Genomic DNA, 6255 nt, shown 5'->3' with positions numbered 1-6255 from the left:
TTCTGTTAAAACTGGATTTTATAAGGAAATACATGGATGAGGATAGAAGAAAATTCAGAAGTCTGTTTAAAATAACCAGCTGAATATCATAAAGCCTCTTTTTGGAGATTAATTTTATTTAGATGACTTTTAATATCTTTTCTTAACTGTATTGCTGAGTTCAAGGTGGGGCTCCCATAACTTCCAAGTACCCATACTACACCTATCAAGAGTCAGGTCATGGTTACAGCTCCAAGATTCCCTTGCCCACCATAGCTAATGACTTTTCTTACACCAAATTGCCATTTACTGTCAGTTTCTGTTAGACTCAAGCAGAAATCTGAGATTTAAAATTTTAAATATACAAACAAATGAGGAGGATGGAAGGTTGGATTTTGCCTACTGTAGTAATAGCCTTTCATTGCAACCACTATCATTTACTTAAAAATTACAGCTCTTGCCAGTGACTCATTAGTTACTGCACATCAAGGATCAAGTGTTGGCTCACAGTATAAAGTGACTCTTGGTATCCCCAAAAGACAAAGAGATCAGGGATCTCAATGTAAAAGACAGCAGTGCCTCTGACCTGAGAGGAACCTACTCACAACTCTTGGGGCTCCCTGAGGAAGACAGATGACCCCAAATAAGGGAGTCTGAGATGCGTTTTGTGTTTCTCAAGGGGTTTCAGTGCTGCTAGAAGGCCTCCTTAGGTACATTTATGTGATAGCCAGAACACTGATGCTTTGTCTTAGTAATTTTATATCCAGTGACCACCAAATGAAGGAGGTAGAGGCTTGAATGGGGAACATATCAATGATTAAAGAGAACTGGATGGACAATCAAATGTGTCAAAAGGAAAGAGGTGCAGAAGTTAATAAAAGTGCAAGTCTTAGAGAAGCCAGTTTGGGGAGATCTTAAACTTCCCAAAATGCCAATGAAGTTCTAGTTGGCAGGGGTTTGAGAAAAAAGAGTTCAATAGAATGAGGAGTTCCCAAGAGTAGAAACAAAATTCAACAGAAAGAAATAGAGTGGCTTTAAAAATATATAGCTCGAATATCAGTTCCTATTGTGCTGACTTTTTATCACAGAATTCTTTTAAGAAAACATCTTCTCAAATCTCTCATTATCAGATTTCAGTGAGACAAAGAGAAAATAGTCCTGGCTTAATTTTTTTTTTCAAGCTAAATGTATCTACCAATTGACTCAGAACCAAAACCAATAAGCCTTTGGTTAACCAAAAACGCATGAGCTGTCTCCAAAGAGGTGCAAAGACACAATCTTCTCAGAATCAAACAGCCTCCCAGGACAACTAAAAGCAAGGAAGATTTAGACAGTGCCTTGAGAGATGGCAACAGTCTGTATTTTAACATTTTATGATGGTCCCCCACAACCTTTTGCTTGGCTGTCTGCATATGCAGGCTTGACAATCTGCATGCCTCTGACAGGTGGCAAGCTGAGCCAAGTTCTCAGGTCACAAAATGAGACAAACAGGAAAATGATAGCAGTCCATGGAGGAGAAAGGATCAATAGCAAATGCATACCCACAAATGTACACAAGAGTTGCAATCCAAGCAAATAATATGCTTTTGCCAAACTGAATTTCGAAAGGAAGAAATAAAGACAAATTTTTACCTTTTATTCTTGACCACGCACTGCAGGTAGAGGGCTGGGAAAACTGACTTCAGTAAAAAATTTTAACCTTTTGTTTTTGGCTTTTTGTCAGTTGCCCCAGGACTTTATTTGTAGGCTCTGGAATGCATCAAGCATTTCAGTCATCCCATTCCTGTCACCAGAACTGTAGAGATTGAAAAAGGGGGATAACTTTTCTCCCCATTAAAAATGAGGTGCAGAAGTTAATGTAAATGCAAGTCTTAGGCCAGTTTGGGGAGATCTTAAACTTCTCAAAATGCCAATGAAGTTGCCACCCCTATAACAAAAGACAGTTAAAAAGATAAAAACATAACAAATTTATTAAGGTGCATAATGCATGAAAGTCATATAAATAAATATGAAAAACTCAAGAAAAGGGCCAGATGGTTAATGCTTAAATGCCCTCTTCATTGGGAAGGGGAAAATACAGAAGATGTAAATAAATGGGCAAAAAGACCTAACAGGTTTGTAAATGATTCTCTTGATGATGAATGAGATCAAAGGGCAAACAATAGCTTGTGGACAAATTATGGAAAGGGCAAGAATAGAACTGCATTGTGGGCAAAGGTTGTCATATTATGCAGATACAATTCCCTAGCCAATCTTTTGGAACTGCCCTCAGAAGAATAGATGAAAAATCTGTCTGATTGTGATGATGACTCCCAGTCTCTTCTCTTCTCTGGTAGTTAATCTTTCTTGGTTATTTAATGAGATTTTTAGAGAGGGGATTTTAAGACAATTGCATTTCTTTCAGAAGAAGTTTTCTCTGTCTGATAAAGGAACTTCCAGAGAGAGCCCCTCCTGGTGCTCTGGAAAAGAAAAAGGATCAGAGAGATAGGAAGGCAGGGAGAGACTTTGAGGCTGCTTGTTTAGTATAGCATGTCAAAGCGCCATATTTGGAGGCTTCATTTTCTGAGCCTCAACCCCACTTCTATCATTTACAATATAGTCAGTATGTTCCTGTTTAGCTTCTAGGCTTATGGGAGACAAAATGAAGCCTAGAGACTACAAAGCATTTTGTGACACATAGAACAAGAACCAACTGTAGAAATTGTCTAATCCAATACTAATTTACTGATGAGAAGGTGGTGAATCAGGAGAATTAAGTGAATGAACTAAAATCAAATGATAAACAGGTATAAAGATATTGAGGTCTTCCAATTTCTAGTTCAATAGTTTACACTCTATGCAAATCTGGCTTTCTACAGTGGAAAATATTGCTATTAATTTTATTGCAAATATTACCTTCATCATCCATTCTTGATATAATAGGTTGGAGCAGAAGTAATTGCAATTTTTGCCAATGGCAAAAACTGAAATTACTTCTGCGCCAACCTAATATAACTGACTCAGAGAGACTATGGATGGCAAGCATCAGTTATACATGGTAGATTACAGTTTTTCATTTGATATCAATCTAGCTAATGATGAAATTCAGGACATGACAACCCAAAACATTCTGCTTTAGCATAAGGATTATTCTGAGCTGATTACTTTGGCAAATAGCCAGCCCAGGGAAATCTCTGAAGACAAGAGTAAAATTTTCCCCTTTTAAGGGGAAATTTACTTTTATAAAGGAAATCTTCATTTGTATGGGTGTCTTCTTCTCTGCATCAGGAAGAGAAATATAAATTTCCATCTACAACTCTTATCAATGGAGAAGGCACAAACTTCAATCTGCATAACAAACTTCACCCTTGTTTAAGATGCTTTTCCTGGCCATATCCTCATACTCAGGCCTTCCCTATACTCTTGTGTTTCTTCAGTGGATGGTAGTATGTGAGTCACTTTGATACTGGTGGGCTGGGGGAGATCTCTAAATGCCAGTGGGACCTTGACCCCAGCTGGTGTCCAGGCACTTGACACCATTATGTGAAGGAACTCAAGGATGAGTTAGAAAATTGTGAAAGTACAAAGATTTATTCCAAAGCAAAAAGTACACATTCAAGAAAGGGGAGTATGGGCATATGCAAGATTCACCTGCAAGGGGGTTTGGCATTTCTATCTTTATGGGTTTCATTAACCAAGGGGTAGAATATTCATGAAAATTCCTGGAAAAAGGTAGAGATTTCTCAGAACGGTGGTACCACCCATTTGTACACTAAATATGAGTGTTCTCAGAATTGTCATGTTGCTGGTGCGTATGTGATTGAGTGTGTTCATGAGCATATAATGAGGTCCTAGGAGAAACCTAGGTCAAATCCAGTGCCATGTTGGGTCCAGTCAGTCTTTGCCAGCTCAGTTCACATCTTATTTTTCAGGGTTTTATCAGTCCCTATCCTCTAGTCATGTGAAACTGCTGTCTGGAATTTTTATTCTTCTGTGACCACCTTGTATTATTCCTGTCTCAACTTTTTTTCCAGATCTACTCTTGAGAATTACTCATTCCTTGGGTATCTCCCATGTCTAATCCAATACTAAGAGCCATATGAAATATACATGTAAGTAAACTTTTGGTTGTTTTTTCTCTTGTTAATCTGTCTTTTGTTATAGCAGTCCATCCCAACTGAGAACTACATAGGGCAGAGAGAAAATACCCCAGGCCTCCACTAACATATTGGACTTAAGAGTTTAGATTAAGACTTGTTGTTGATTAGTATTACCTAATAGATATAACCATTTCTTTGATGTAGCTTTTAGTTTCTTCTTCTAGATCTCTTGAGCCAGTATATGGTTCAATGAGAAGGATTTAGTAACACCTTTCAGAACTGCAGCTTTAATTTAACAAATTAAATTAACAACTTTGGGAGATTCTATATACTGAATGCTCAGGAAATACAAAATGTTACTAATAATATTTGCATAGTACCTATAGTTTATAAAGTATTTTCACAGACAAGATTAATTTCATTCACTTTCTTAAGCATGCTTTCAAATTGTTATTTAGCAGTTAAATGTGTGTTAAGTCTAGGGACACAAAGAGGAATAACACAGTCTGTCCTCTCAGAGCTTACAGCCTATTGTACATGTTTAGAATCTCTTGGTTTATAGGTCCATTTGAGACTCAGGTATTCCCTGGAAAAAGATATGCATCCATCTACGCAGAATTTTTTTCTGTTACTCTACATGGTCCATGGGCCATCCCCCTACCAAAGCCTAGAAGTTCTAGGGATTATAGACCTCTAGTCTTGTAGTAGCTCTAAAGAGCAACTCTACTTTAAGTAGAACAGGTGTTATAATTATTTATATTTTATAGAAGAATAAACTAAATTTCACAAATGCTAAGCAACTTGCCCTGAGGCATACAGTTGATAAATGTTAAAGTTAGAAGAGAATCCTACTTCTATATCAAAGAATAAACAAGTGTAAATGGTTTTATTGATATCATTAATAAGGTATTATGTCATTTGAAAAATGTAAACTAAAAATATATTTCAGCCTAGACTCCAGTGAATTAATTTCAAAAAGGATCATAATAAAATTTATACTATAATTTCTATTAGTTTTACCTATGATAGAGAACTAAATTCCAAAATTTAAAATATCTTCAGTGTTTGAGTCTTTCAAATTTTAAATTGGAAGTCTCTTTTAAAATCTCAAACTTTCCAAGTTAATATATGCTGTCAGTTTTATTAATATTAATAATCAAGATATTATTATGACATTATACAAATTATTTTCTAGTCAGTTTCCAAATACATTCAGTAATTTTGGTCCCAAATTTATTTGGGTTGTTTATTCTAAAGTTTATTATGGATTAAAAATAAGCAATTTCTTGTTAAATTTGTGGCAAAATTATTTCATTCTTGCAGGACTTCAGGAAGGATAATGGAATCTTTGAAACTAGAAAAGAAATGTATCAAATAATGCACTTTATATTTATTCCAAGAAAAGTCTGACAAATGCATGTTAGTAATGACTTGAAATCTCACCTTTACATATTTCCTGCATGTCTGAATTATTAACAAAGATAGAGCCAGAAAAAGAATGAACGAAAGAAAAAGAAAGAATGAATAAAATTCAATATTTTCAATCATATTCTTTCATTTGAGAATACATTTTATACTAAATGCATTTAAAATCAGATTTATGGCCTACCTAAATCGTGAAAATAATATTTAAAAAGTGTAAAGAAACTCTTTCTCCTGGATAGATATGTGAAGAGAAAAATGTCAGGTGTGGAGTAGCTGTGTATTCTGGTTCTCAATCCTATTAAGAAGTTGCAAACCGCATAATGAGTTAGGGAAAAACTATTAAAAATTAGAGATATTTTGAATAAAGGAGTAGTCTCATCAAGTACTAATGAACATACCCCTTATTTGAAAAAAGAGAAATGTTTGTCAATATATCTCTACAAAACCTAGATTTTCCCTTAATGTCCGTCAACACCTGCAGGGAAGCCAATGACATTTTGCGCTTTTTTTTTTACTGATATTTATTTATTTATGATCTTACATTCCAGAGCATTCAAGGAGACAAATGGTGTAGTAGACAACTTTCAGGGTATTTGCAGTATTCAATGCCTCACCCGCAACCCACACAAACATCTTGCTGACAGAATTGAACCCTTGACATCATGTTTATTCCATGAGACTGTGTTTCCAGTCACAGCTGATTGAAAGAGGAGTCCCACTAGTTTTGCCCAGTGATAGACAGTTCTCTCTCTCTTTTTAGAGTTTGGAATTG

The sequence above is a fragment of the Hylobates moloch genome, unplaced genomic scaffold, assembly GCF_009828535.3.
Source record: "Hylobates moloch isolate HMO894 unplaced genomic scaffold, HMol_V3 SCAFFOLD_18, whole genome shotgun sequence".
In the NCBI taxonomy this organism is placed as follows: domain Eukaryota; kingdom Metazoa; phylum Chordata; class Mammalia; order Primates; family Hylobatidae; genus Hylobates; species Hylobates moloch.
Note: the sequence above shows the minus strand (reverse complement) of the source record.